Source organism: Artemia franciscana, unplaced genomic scaffold (genome assembly GCF_032884065.1).
Source record: "Artemia franciscana unplaced genomic scaffold, ASM3288406v1 Scaffold_832, whole genome shotgun sequence".
Lineage (NCBI taxonomy): Eukaryota > Metazoa > Arthropoda > Branchiopoda > Anostraca > Artemiidae > Artemia > Artemia franciscana.
The window spans coordinates 235,600-249,121 of NW_027068312.1; the positions used below are offsets into that span (position 1 = coordinate 235,600).

The 13,522-nt window shown below is 38.2% G+C and overlaps 1 long non-coding RNA gene across 1 annotated transcript in view; it reads left to right on the top strand.

Moving 5' to 3' along the window:
- Positions 1 to 13,044, top strand: part of LOC136043687 (uncharacterized) — a 32,530-nt gene extending 19,486 nt beyond the window's left edge. Inside the window, exon 2 of the long non-coding RNA XR_010621687.1 lies at positions 12,911 to 13,044. This is a non-coding gene — a long non-coding RNA (uncharacterized LOC136043687). The remainder of the gene's footprint in view (positions 1 to 12,910) is intronic.
- The last annotated feature ends 478 nt before the right edge of the window (positions 13,045 to 13,522 follow it).

A 13,522-nucleotide genomic window follows, 5' to 3' on the forward strand; every position in this document is an offset into this window, starting at 1 on the left:
AGCTGGTCATCCACGGTTGGGGTGGGAGGATTTCATAAAGAAAGCTTTAAATGAAATGGGAATTTTCTGGGAGAGTGTAAACAGGGAAGTTTTGAATATATTGGATTGGAAGAGGACTGAGCTTAGCCGTGTTGGCCTCAGAGGGCTTAGTGCTGCGGTAATTTGTTAGTAGTAGAAGTATTATTTTGTTCAGAATAGTTGAAAGGCCGAACAATTATATCTTTCGAGATACCACGATCCTTCTGGGAATAGGTCTAAGCTATTAAATTTGCCCGTTGCTTACGTAGCCTATTACAGGGAAGTATACATACATTTTTTGAATGCGGGAGTATTTTCTGCTAGTGAAATTTTTTAGGAGAATTTCCCATGGCAGGTAAGTTACTAGGGGGTAAATTTCTCATGACAAATTTTACACCAGGGGAATTTGCTAGAATTCTTACACGAAGTTTTGCCGTAACACCACGATCCTCCTGGGAATATGTCTAAGTTATACATTTTGTCTGTTGCTTACGTAGTCTTTTATAGGGAAGTATACATACATTTTATGAGTGGGGGAGATTTTCTGCTAGTAAAATTATTCACGGGGAGAATTTCCAATGAGAGGGAAGTTTCTAGGGGATGAAATTTTCAGGAGAAATTTAACACCAAGGGAATTTGCTAGAATTCTTATACGAAATTTTACCGTAAAAAGCAGGGCGATGAGGGAGGGACAATCCCTTTCATATACATAATATTTTCTGTTCTTTTTAAGTTGGAAGATATACTATCAACCATAAGTTGTAGAGCCAGCTCTTACTAGGTCTTATTTCTCGTTTGAATCTCTTTAATTGCATCTTCAAGATAGATCATTGGCAGGTGGCGAGAACTCCTTGATGTGGCTGAATTAACGCAATGGATGTTTCCTAAATTTGTGAAGATACATTTGTTATATGGTTTTAAGATATATTAAATAAAAAACATTTTTTTTTGACTGAAAGTATGGAGCGACATTAAAATTTAAAACGAACAGAAATTACTCCATATATGAAAGGGGCTGTTCTCTCTTCAATACCCCGGTCTTTACGCTAAAGTTTGACGCTTTCTCTCCACTCCATTTTTTAAAACATTAAAAAACTTTAGCATAAAGAGCAGGGTGTTGAAGAGAGAACAGCCCCTTTCATATACGGAGTAATTTCTGTCCGTTTTAAGTTTTAATGTCGCTCCTTACTTTCAGTTAAAAAAACTTGTTTTTTCTTTATTTAATTTCTGAACGTTTTTGAATTAAAGCATGTTTTGATTTTGGCTCTCCACACTGGAATAATTAAAACGAAATTTGCATATAATTTTTTTTTGGCTAAATGTTTTTCTCATAGTTTTGATCGGACAATTTTAGAGAAAAAGGAGCAGAGGAGGCCTAGTTACCCTCCAATATGCGGCTACTTAAAAAGGCAACTAGAACTTTTAATTATTTACGAACGTTTTTGTAACTTACGAATTAACTTACGTAACGAACTTCTATATTCGTATGTTTTTACTACTTATATTAGGGGGTTCGCCCCCTCGTGAATACCTCGCTCTTCATACTTAAGCTTATATTGTGTCCCAATTCCTTAAGAATGGCCCCTGAATCACAAAGACCGTAGAATAAATAGTTGAAAATACTAAAAATACTTTAGCGTAAAGAGCGAGGTATTAGAAGGAAGTGAACCCCTCATATGCGTAATAATTTCTGTTTGTTTTAAGTTTTAATGCTCCTCATTACTTTCAGTTGAAAAGTTTTTCATATTTTTTAAATGCTGGAAAATTCTGCGCCCCCTTCATGGAAATTCTCTTCCCCCATGGAAACTTTTCCCCACAATCCCTCAACCTCCCCCAACCAAAAAATTCACCTGAAAGCGTCAATACACTTCCCAAAAACCATTACTACATGTAAACACTGGTCAAAGTTTGTAACTTGCAGTCCCTCCCACGGGGACTGTGGGGGAGTAAGTCGTCCTCAAAGACATAGTTATTAGGTTTTTCGACTATGTTGAATAAAATGGCTATCTCAGAATTTTGATGCGGTGAATTTGGGAAAAAATGAGCGAGGGAGGAGGCCTAGGTGCCCTCCATTTTTTGGTCACTTAAAAAGGACACTAGAACTTTTAATTTCCGTCAGAATGAGTCCTCTGGCGACATTCTCGGACCATTGGGTCGATATGATCACCCCTGGAAAAAATACGGCAAAAAAAAATACGAAGTTCAACATTTTTGCAGATAGGAGCTTGAAACTTCTACTATAGGGTTCTCTGATACGTTGATTCTGATGGTGTGATTTTCGTTAAGATTCTATTACTCTTAAGGGGTGTTTTCTCCTATTTTCTAAAATAATGCAAATTTTCTCAGTCTCGTAACTTTTGATGGGTATAACTAAATTTGATGAAACTTATATATTTAAAATCAGCATTAAAATTCGATTATTTCGTTGTAACTACTGGTATATAAAATTCCGTTTTTAAGAGTTGCGGTTACTATTGAGCCGAGTCGCTCCTTACTACAATTTGTTACCATAAACTGTTTGATTAAATTTGTTTTAAGCATTTGAAATTCACTCATGTGAGCGTCTTCACCTCAAAGCAGCCCAGTCTTGAAATGACAGCTAAATCTTTCATTCAGAAAAGGGGCGGATCCAAGGAGGAAACGGGAGCACACCCCCCCCCATGACTTGATGTTGTATTTTTGGTTGGGGCTGCTTGCTCTGGTTTGGGCCTGGACGAAAGTGATTTTTCTTTGTAATTGATTTTTAATAGTTGAGTTTTTCATACATTTTTCAATATTAAGACTGTTTTTTTTTGTAAACCAGTTTGAAAGAAGATTTTAGTCACTTTGTGCGGTCTTTGTTAAGATTTACTAATGTCGCATACCGCAAAAAAACTATTTAATTAAATTTAGGTTTATCAACGGAATATGTCCGTATTACTGCAAAAGATAACTGCAAGACGAAGATCTTCATTTTGTAATAACAAGGAGGAGAGATTAAAATCATAACTTCTTTTTACTGTCAAAAATTTGTTTTTGAGTCTGTCTTGCTATGGCACTAAGGCAAAGAAATTGATAGGCCCATCATTACTTTTTTGGTAGTCTGTTTTGGTTTTTTGGGGTTGCTTGTTTTGCAAAGAGGGATGGATTTTACAACACAGCCTAGTAGTTTTTTAGGGAATTTGTATAATAGAAAATAAATGCATGAGAAGCGCAAAATTTATTAATTTAAGTTTTTGTGAGAAATGATGGCCACTTTACTGCCTATTTTCATCTAATTAAAGCTCCGCATTATACAACATATCTCCTCCTCTGTTCATCTTAAAACATTAAAATAAAGGTCAAACTCTTTAATACTTTAGACCATTTCCTGTACCCTACGACGCATAATTGTTGAGGTTCCCTTTATTTTGCGGGCATTTTTTTGTTTGTAAATTTATCTAAGCAACCTATTATGCCCCCCCCCCAAAGAAAATCCTGGATCCACTATTTTGTTCTCTGAAAATCCAATTTAAAATAACAAATTTCAAGACATTAAAATGTCTAATAACCAGATAAAGAGCCTGAGTCATAGATCTCAGCAAAGAATATCTAAACAGGTTTTTCGGAAGAAACTCAGAAAAAGCAAGTCTCTGACTGAGATCGGGTGCTCGAGAGACCGATTATTGGGCATGTTACAATCCAATCAAAGATTCTGCCTAAGATTATGTCTGTGACCGACTATCGGTCGGTTTACCCTACTAGAACTTGTCTAGGCTACTTTCTAAGACACAAAAATCCCCTCATATAGCCTAATATTTTAACTTTTTTCCTGTCCCTACTAGGAGAGGGTCGAAGCTCCCTATGAAACAGAAAATGGATCATTAGAATCTGTGATTAGGTCTATAACAAAAATTAAACTTACATTTTTCATGATTTCGTCACTGACCATAGGCTCAAGCTCAGCCCAATCGACTGCTACTCTCTGCTCAAGCAAAAGAATTTTTTGTGGCAGCAATTTGCGACGTGCCATCGCTGCCACCTTATGGTTCTCATATTCCACAAATGCAAAGCCTCGTGATTTGGATTTGTCAGCAATACCAGGGTAGCAAATGACATCAACAACTCCTTCCGTAACTCGAGATATTTCATCAAAGATTTCTTCTCGATTTTTATCTTTAGGTAGGCCCCCAATGAACAGTCTGCAATTGTCAATCGAAACAGTGACTCCTAGAAGATAATTGGGACGGATTGGAAATCTATCAAGTTCCTTCACAGGCCTGGCTGCCTCCTCCGGGGTTGAATAAATTACAAAACAAAAGCCACGATTTGTTCCAGAGAAATTAATCATCAGCCTCATTTCATAAATAAATCCTACTCTTTCAAAAATCGGAACTAGTGTATCTTCGAAAATATCTCTCAGAAGCTTGCCAATAAGAACTTCACTCCCTTTGGGAGGAGGGGGCCCCATCCAGTTTGGTGGCGGGCCGCCATATATGCGCTGACCATTTTCTTGAACCAGCTTATACCCTGTTCGACTAATTAGCTGCAATATACCAGGGGTCTGATATTCGAACATTATCATTCACGATTTGAATTACCCTTCTTATCTGAGAGAATTCCCCAACTATATTTCAAGCATCCCCCTGACTCAAGGGAAATGCAACCTTGAACGCTGATTGGCTAATATTTATTGAAGGCGTTCACATCTAACTGCTGAAATGTCAAATAGAGGAATTTGACCGTTATGAAATTGAGACATTCGAAATAGTCAATTCCTTTTCAATGAATCATCATTGGCTAATCATCTTTTTTGTTCCCGCTCTATTTTTGAAACAGATCCTAAGAATCTTAATAACGCCACTGCTTGTACTATTCGATAGCAAACCCTTTGACAAAAATATAATTAGCCTGCATGTTTTTACGTAAAGTTTAATCCAGTGGGAGAAAAAAAAACAAAAGATTTTTATTTAGTAAAAGCACGTTAGATTCTACGAAGATTAATTTAGATGAACAGGTTATGCAAGAGAAATTTAAAAGAAAATATACCTACTGCTGAGTTGCATTTCGCTAGCTCTGATAATTAGTCACGTGTGGTTATTGGCACGAGTATTTTGGATGCTCGGATATTTTCCTTTGAACTGTGAACAACTACCCGGTTAGGATAATATTGTACATGATTTATACAGATGGGTGAAAATCGTGTTAAGAGTCTCGAGTGAAGAACTATATCCCTTGCCATGAAAGGATTTTGGTAGTGTTTTATTCTGATTCTAACACTGGAAGAATTTTCCGATAATCAAGCTGCTGAAGAGACTCTTTTGCAGTTAAGTACAGAAGACGCAACGAGTTTTAGTACTCTAATCGGTGCCATAAAAGGAATTCTTGCCAAGGTAAAGAAAATCCCAGGAGGAAGATATTACGCATTCGATATTTGTGAGGGAATTCAAATTTTATATCATCAGCTTTTAGAAGAAAATGCAAATCTTTTGCGCAACGAGAACGATAACCTTCAAAATATAATCAAATTACACAAAAAATTGGAAAATAAAGATCCAATGACCCCATCCTCTCTTAAAAATTGTAGATCGTACTGTAGTGTTCTTAAAGGTCCTGAAACCTTTAGTATTATTCTTGAGCCAAGCAGTAATGAAGCAAAAGATCTTAAAAAAAAAAGGAAACCACCGGCAAAAATAGTGCAAGACATTAGTAAAATAATCAGAGAAGATTCCATCAAATTTTCTGCTAAAAATATCAAACATGGGCGAGAAGGCAAAATCATTGTTGAATTTAACTCAAAACAAGATTTAAACAATGCTCTTTGTGCTTTTAACAAAAATTCAGTAGCACTAAGATATACTTCGAGGGAATTAAAAAAACGCCTGCCAAGAGTGCTTGTGAACGGTGCCCCTATAATCAAAAATAAATCAGAGTGCAAAGAATTTATAGAACATAGTAATCCAGATATGGAAAAACTTGTTATTGCTGGAGAAACCTTAGAAGTGGTGACTATTATTGAAAAAGGAAAAAGTTGCAGCGTCGTATTAGAAATGAGTCCAAAAATCAGAGGAGAAAATTTGAAAAGAGGAGGCCTCAATTTTGGATTTCTTCGCCTACAATGCGAAGATTACATTAACCTTATACGATGCACCAATTGTTGTCTTTTCGGCCACAAGAAGTCTGAGTGTAAGGGCGATTTAACCTGCTCTTGGTGTATGGGTAATCATGACTATAATGAATGTTCTAAATCCTTCAGTAGTCGCCCTAGTTGCCGTTCCTGCAATAAGCGACAGCTCAATTGTGAGCCACATCCATCGTACGACTACAAAAATTGTCCAGCAGCTAGAGAAATAACCCAACAATTAAAAAAGAATATTGATTATGTAGCATGAATGCAGAACACGTCTCATGTAAATACGTATAAGAATAACTTACAGTTTCTACAAATTAACCTACAACATTGTTATGCTGCAGCAGCACAATTAGAAAAAACACTGGTTGACTTATGCCCTGACGTTGTGCTTATTAAAGAGCCTTACATTAATAAATCTGGTAAACTTTTGTGTGTGCCGAATATGTACAATGCTTTCTCAAAGAAAACATTTGAGAAAAGATTATATAGTGCTGCTATACTTGTCCATAAATCCCTAAAATGCGATATACACTACGAAATCTCGACCAATGAATGTGTTACAGTGTCTGTTTATCTTAAAAGTAGAACTATTCTAGTTTTATCCATGTATTGCCCTCCATCCCTGTGCTCAGTAGATAGTTATTTAGCAAGTATAGATAGTCTTAGAAATTATTCCAATTATGTTTTGGGGGCAGATTTTAATGCCAAAAGTTCACTGTGGCTTAATAATATTTATTCCGATTTGAAAGGTAAATCCATTGAGGATTTTGTTGCCAGGAAATCATTAGTAGTACTGAATGACCCAGATATGCCAACGTATGAATTTTCATATTCGAGCCCCGACGTCACAGACCTTAGACCTTAGATCCTCCAGAGCCAGTGGTGGCTCATAGGGCGTCTACGAAACCTCGCCAGACATCTCGGAGCTGAGCTGCAGCCATGACGTCCTCCCACTGTGGTTGAAGAGACAACTCCGCATTTCTCAGGTCTCGGTCGTACTGTCGTCGTAAGGTGTGTCTTGGTCGACCTTTTTTTCGCCTCCCCTCGGGACGCCAATCATATACTGTATTCGGGAGTCGATCCTCTGGCATACGGAGGACGTGGCCAAGGTATGTCCATCTCCTACGTTTCAGAAGGTCAGTAACTAATGGCTGACCGGTTTGCTGGCGAACTTCTATGTTGGTGACCTTTTCCTGCCACGACATGTTCAGGATTCTCCTAAGGCACATGTTTTCAAAGGCTAGGACACGTTTCTCTAGCTCGGTGTTTAGTTTCCAGCATTCACTAGCATAGAGGAGGATGGACATCACATTGCTATTCAGGAGGCGGAGCTTCAAGCGCATAGAGTATTTACTACTGCGCCAGACTGGTTTCAACTTGCTAAAAGCCGATGTCGCTTGTCCAATTTTCCTCTTGATTTCGTTGGCTATTTCACCATCGTATTCGATCCAACTCCCAAGATATTTAAATTCCTTGACCTGCTCAATAGTTTTATTTTTGCATTTTAATATGAGTGGGGAGTCAGATGTGGCCATACTCTTTGTTTTACTGACATTTACTGCAAGTCCCATTTTCTCGGCCTTTTCATCTATGGCGTCGAGTAGCAGCTGCAGTCGTAGTTTCGCTTCTTCAAGAAGAACAACGTCATTTGCGAAGTCCAAATCGGAGATCAGTCGGCTGCTAATCTTCACTCCAATGCCTGAAGACTGCCGTAGAATATAGTCCATTACAATGACAAACAGAAACGGGGATAGGACACACCCTTGTTTGACGCCACACATTATCTTGAAGAAACGCGTGTCCCCATTTTCTGTGCGTACACAGCATTCACTATCCTCATATAGTGCGATTATCATTTTGACTAGTTTATCAGGTACTCCGTAACATTTCAAAATCTTCCATAAAGTGTCTCGGTCAACAGAATCGAACGCCTTTTCAAAATCAATGAAGAGCAGGTACAGCTTTTTGTTCCATTCTCTGGACTCTTCCACCATCAGTCTAAGAATGAAAATAAGATCAGAGCAAGACCTACCAGGTCGGAACCCATGTTGCTCTTCCCTGAGATGTGAGTCCAGGGCTGCTCTTAGGCGTTGTAGTATTACTGAGGCTAGTATTTTACTAGGCACAGACGTCAAATTGATGCCCCTCCAATTGTCACAAATTTGTGCATCGCATTTCTTGAAGAGTTTGACCAGTATACCTCTGGTCCAATCTTTTGGGACTTTTTTGTTGTTCCAAATGGCCACTAGAAGAGCAGTCCATACGAACATGCAGGCTCGAAGGGACACTTTCAGCATCTCTGCCGTGATCCCATCGACTCCAGGTGCACGTCCATTTTTCAGCTTTTTCACAGCTGTCGTCACTTCTACCGTGCTGGGTGGGTCAGCACTTACGTCAATTTGTAAAAATGGCGTATCCGGTATTGTTTCTGGATCATCAGGTCTGGGCCTATTTAAGACTTTCTCGAAATGTGAGGCCCATCTCTCGTCAGCTTTCTGTGGATCCGAAATAATGTCTCCATTTTCATCTTTTACAAGGGATGTACGATTTGTTTTCTTTCCAACTATCTCGTTTGTTAGTCGATAAACCATTTTTGAGTCTCCTTTCTTTGCAGCTTCTTCTGCAAAGGCTGCTTTTCTCTCAATGGCAATTCTTTTGTCTTTCCTGGCACTTCTTTTCACTGCTTTATCCTCTTCTTTGTAGCGGAGCTGTAATTGGGCTTTTTGCTCTGGGCTTGATGTATTCAGGATAAGCGTTCGGGTCTCCTTGCGTTTACTGATGTATTTCCAGGTGTCATCCGATATCCATTCTTCTTTCTTTCTTTTCTTGAAGCCAAGGTTGGCCTTCGCAACGTCATGGTACACACTCTTGACTGAGGTCCATGTATTCTCAACATCAAAGTCATTGGTTTCGTCGAGCAGATTTAACGCTTCAAATCTGTTATGTAGAGATATGCAGAAGTTTTTGCGGATGTCAGGATCTTTCAGCTTATCGGTGTCAAATTGTTTATGTGTTGCAGTGTTAGTTTTCCGCTTCTGAGCTTTCAGTTTGATTCTTACTTCGGCTATCATCAGGATGTGATCTGTATTAACGTCCGCTCCTCGAAAACCCTTCACGTCACATAGGCTACTTCTCCAACGTCTTGACATGAGGAAATGGTCGATTTGATTCTTCGTTCGGCCGTCGGGGGACACCCATGTGTACTTGTGAATCGTTTTATGGTCGAACATACTACCACCTATTATCAAATCGTTGCTTAGTGCATAATCGATTAGCAGTGTGCCATTCTCATTTATCTCTCCCATGCCATGTGGGCCCAGAACTTCAGGGCAGTACTGGCGGTCTGCACCAACTTTAGCATTTAGATCGCCAACCACGCAGAGTACATCATGCCTGGGAACGTCTTTGGTGACCGAGTGTAGCATGCTATAGAAAGCATCTTTCTCCTCTTCATCAGCTTCGTTTGTTGGAGCGTAGCATGCGATGATGGTCATTTTTGTGTGATTTGATACGAAGCGAGCTGTCATTATACGTTCGTTAACTGGGTTCCAGTTTGTCAGTGCTTTGTGTGCAAGTGGCAACATCAGAAGTCCTACACCAGTGCGGTGGACGGAAGGGTGACCACTATATGCCATGACATATCCATCACTGAACTTCTCTAATCCATTTCCAGTCCACCTTATTTCATTGAGAACGAGTATATCGATGAGGTATTGTCTCATCTCTTTAAGAACTTGCTCTGTCTTGGATAACTGGTTCATCGTTCTCACGTTCCAAAAACCCATCTTTAGATTCTGTTTCGCAGTCAAAAATCGGTTCCGGGGGCATGCAGGGGTCGTTATCTGGGGAGGTGATGTATCCAAGGCTGTTGTAGACGTTTCAGTTGCAGTTGTTTTTCCCCTGAAGGTTGCCCCTCAAGGTCCCGGGTGTGGGTTGCAAGCCCACAGCCCAACCCTCCTCATTTGCGGACTTGGGACCGTCATGCTCCCCCGACCTCTGTGAGGCAAGGATCCTTACATGGTTGAGTTTATATTCCCTCCCTACTACGGATGCTGAAGAAATAGATAAGGCTGTAGATGCTTTAACAGCCTTAATACAAAAAGCTACCAATGAATCAACTCCAGTGAGTCGTGGCTCTCCCAAAAAGTATTCACGGTGGTGGACTTCAGAATTATCGGAACTTAGAAAAGGTTATAGACGTCACAGCAGTTGGTCTAAATTTACTAAAATTTGTTGACAGCTGGGAAGTGACAAATGACCCCCCATCCTTATCTGATCACTTGTATATAAAGTTTAATCAAGTTTTTGAGGCAGATATCGTGGAAATTTGTAATAACATCAAGTATAATTACAGAAAAACAAACTGGAATGTTTTTAGCAACATTATTTTAAATGAAATAGATAGTTTATATTCCCTCCCTACTACGGATGCTGAAGAAATAGATAAGGCTGTAGATGCTTTAACAGCCTTAATACAAAAAGCTACCAATGAATCAACTCCAGTGAGTCGTGGCTCTCCCAAAAAGTATTCACGGTGGTGGACTTCAGAATTATCGGAACTTAGAAAAGGGTATAGACGATTGCTACGGATATTTAAATCCTGCAATTCTCTCGAAAATGAGGTTAATTTAAGGAATACAAAAAAGAATTATAAACTGGGTATTTTAAATGCTAAAAAGAGTGACTGGAATAAATTCTGTGCAGATAAACCGAATTTGGATCAATGGAATACAATCCAAAAAATTTGTAAAAATAGTAATGCCATTGTTCAGCCACTACATGTAACAAAAGATGACGGCAGTAAGACTAACTCTGTAACGGAAGCTGGGGAGGTATTGCTAAATAAGTGGTTTTTAAAGGACGACCATTCAACTGATAGTAATTACCATGGTGAAGTTAGAGCAGAACTTACAGATTTTTTGATTAATAGCGCATCAGGTGTTACCGGAGTCTCCTTAAATGAATTAAAAGAAATAATTAAAGGTTCAAAGGCTCCAGGCCCAGATGGAATTCTAAATTTAACCGTAATTAAAAACATCAATGTTCTTGCTCCTAGTTTGGAAAAGTTAGTGAATAGCTGCTTACAAATTTCATATTTCCCGAAAAGTTGGAAAAATGCAAATATAATGGTTTAAAAAAAAAATGACAAAAAGAATGATGGCAATCCAGCTTCGTATCGTCCGATTAGCCTACTCTCAAATCTTGGTAAAATATATGAGCGTGCCATTGCAAATAAAATGATTGCGATTAGCAATGAATATAGTTGGCTTTCGCCCCTGCAATTCGGCTTCCGTAGTGGGAAAAGTACTATTGATGCAATTGATAGTATTGTTACCACGGTGGAGGAGAATATGCAGAAAAAAATCTTTGCTTTATGCATATTTTTTGATATAAAAGGCGCATTTGACTCCGCGTGGCACCCTGAAATACTGAAAAAGTTAAATTCTAAATCGTGCCCTGATGGGCTTTTAAATTTAATTTATAGTTACTTTTCTGATAGAGTTGTTACGTATAAGGGTGAATATTCGTGCATTTTGGAGCGATCATGTCCTCAAGGTGGAATATTATCCCCCCTGTTATGGTCGGTTAACATAAATGATCTTCTAGAAATAAATATTCCAAATGTAAAAATTCAGGCATATGCTGATGATGTTTGTGCAATTATCACATCAAGCAAAATATCAACTTTAGAATCCTTGGCATCAAGGGTTTTTTCGTATTTCCGAATTTGGTCAGTAGATAATAAGCTCGTGTTTGATAAATCCAAGACAGAAGCAATTTTATTTTCAAGGAAGCATCAGCTTCCGACTGTAAAGCTAATGCACGATGGAATTGAGATACCTGTTAAAAATAAGGTTAAATATTTGGGTGTTATTCTTGATAGAAAGTTATTGTGGACTGACCATGTTAGACATAAAATTAACTCTGCAAAACATTATTCTGCTCGTCTTTTAACGGTTGCCAAGAGTACTTGGAACCTGAATCCACATGCATTGAGGATGCTATATAAATCAGTAATCGAAAGCCATATTTTATACGGGTGTCCTATTTGGATCTCTGCACTGAGAAAAAAGAATATTCAGAGAATGCTACGGTCAGAGCAAAGATCTTCTATGATCATAATTTCTAAATCTTTCAATACAGCTCAAACGCATGTAGTAACCGCTCTCGCAGGAGTGCTTCCAATGGATTTAAAAGCACTGGAATTAAGTATATTAAGATATGGAAAAAATGGTCGACCTCAAAATCGGCCGAGTGTTTTGAGTCCTACCTTGAATGGAATTAGTTATTCGGCACATCATAGCCATTATACTGACCAAAGTATTCCAAATTTTTTGGGTCTTTCTTTTAATGACCTTGGTGTATTTCAGCCCCTTCATATTAACCGTAAATCTTTAAATGAGTTTTTGTATGCAAAATGGTTTGATGAGTTTAAAAATTCCGTTAGCAATTGGCCGGCTAACTTTTTTGAAAATAAGGATGACCTCATCTCTGCATCAAAAATTCCCCCAAATAGTATATTAACACAGCTTATTACAGGTCATAGTAGATTGCTTTATTTTTTAAATAGGATCGGGAAAGCTGACTCTCCATTGTGCTTTTGCGGTCTAATGGAAACATGCAGTCATCTTCTATTTGATTGCCCTGTTTATTGTAGAGAACGTTTAGCAATGGAGTTCCAGTTAAGTGAATATTAAATAAGTGTGCCGTTTCCTTTATCGCTGATAATTAGAAATAATAGATTTCGGACTAGTGTAAACAGATTTTTATCCCACACAAAGAGACTTGACTTTTAGTTAGTGTTTATGTTTTGCTTTAGATAGTGTGTACTCTTTTTCTCCCTTTTTCTTTTTGTAGTGTTTTTTTTTCTGTTTTTGTTTCTGTGAAATGCCTGTTTTCAGTTTAATCTCAAAATATAGTATCTATCTATTTATCTAAGCCCATATCTAACAATGACCCCTAAGTTCAAATAGACAAAACACTGGAGACTAAATTCTTACAGCCTAGTTCATGAAAAATTTCTCAAGTTACGTTCTTCCATCAAATTTGGCGATAAATTTTAAAAGCAAAATTAGGGTTTCTGCATTAAACCCTCAAATGTACAAACACAGGGTATGTTTGTCAGACAGGTGTCGCGTTTCTCAGGCCCTTTTCGTCCGTAACACGAATAAGCTGCTTTTATCGTTTGTGGCTGTCTGAACCTGCAACGAAGGATTTAAATTTCACTCAGAGTATCAGAAGATAAAATTCAAATGTCTTTTTATTTAGTCTTGGAAAACTTATTTGATTGTCCTGTTTATTGTAGAGCACGTTTAGCAATGGAGTTCGAGTTAAGTGAATATGAAATAAGTGTGCCGTTTCCTTTATCGCTCATAATTAGAATTAATAAGAGTTCGGACTAGTATAAACAGA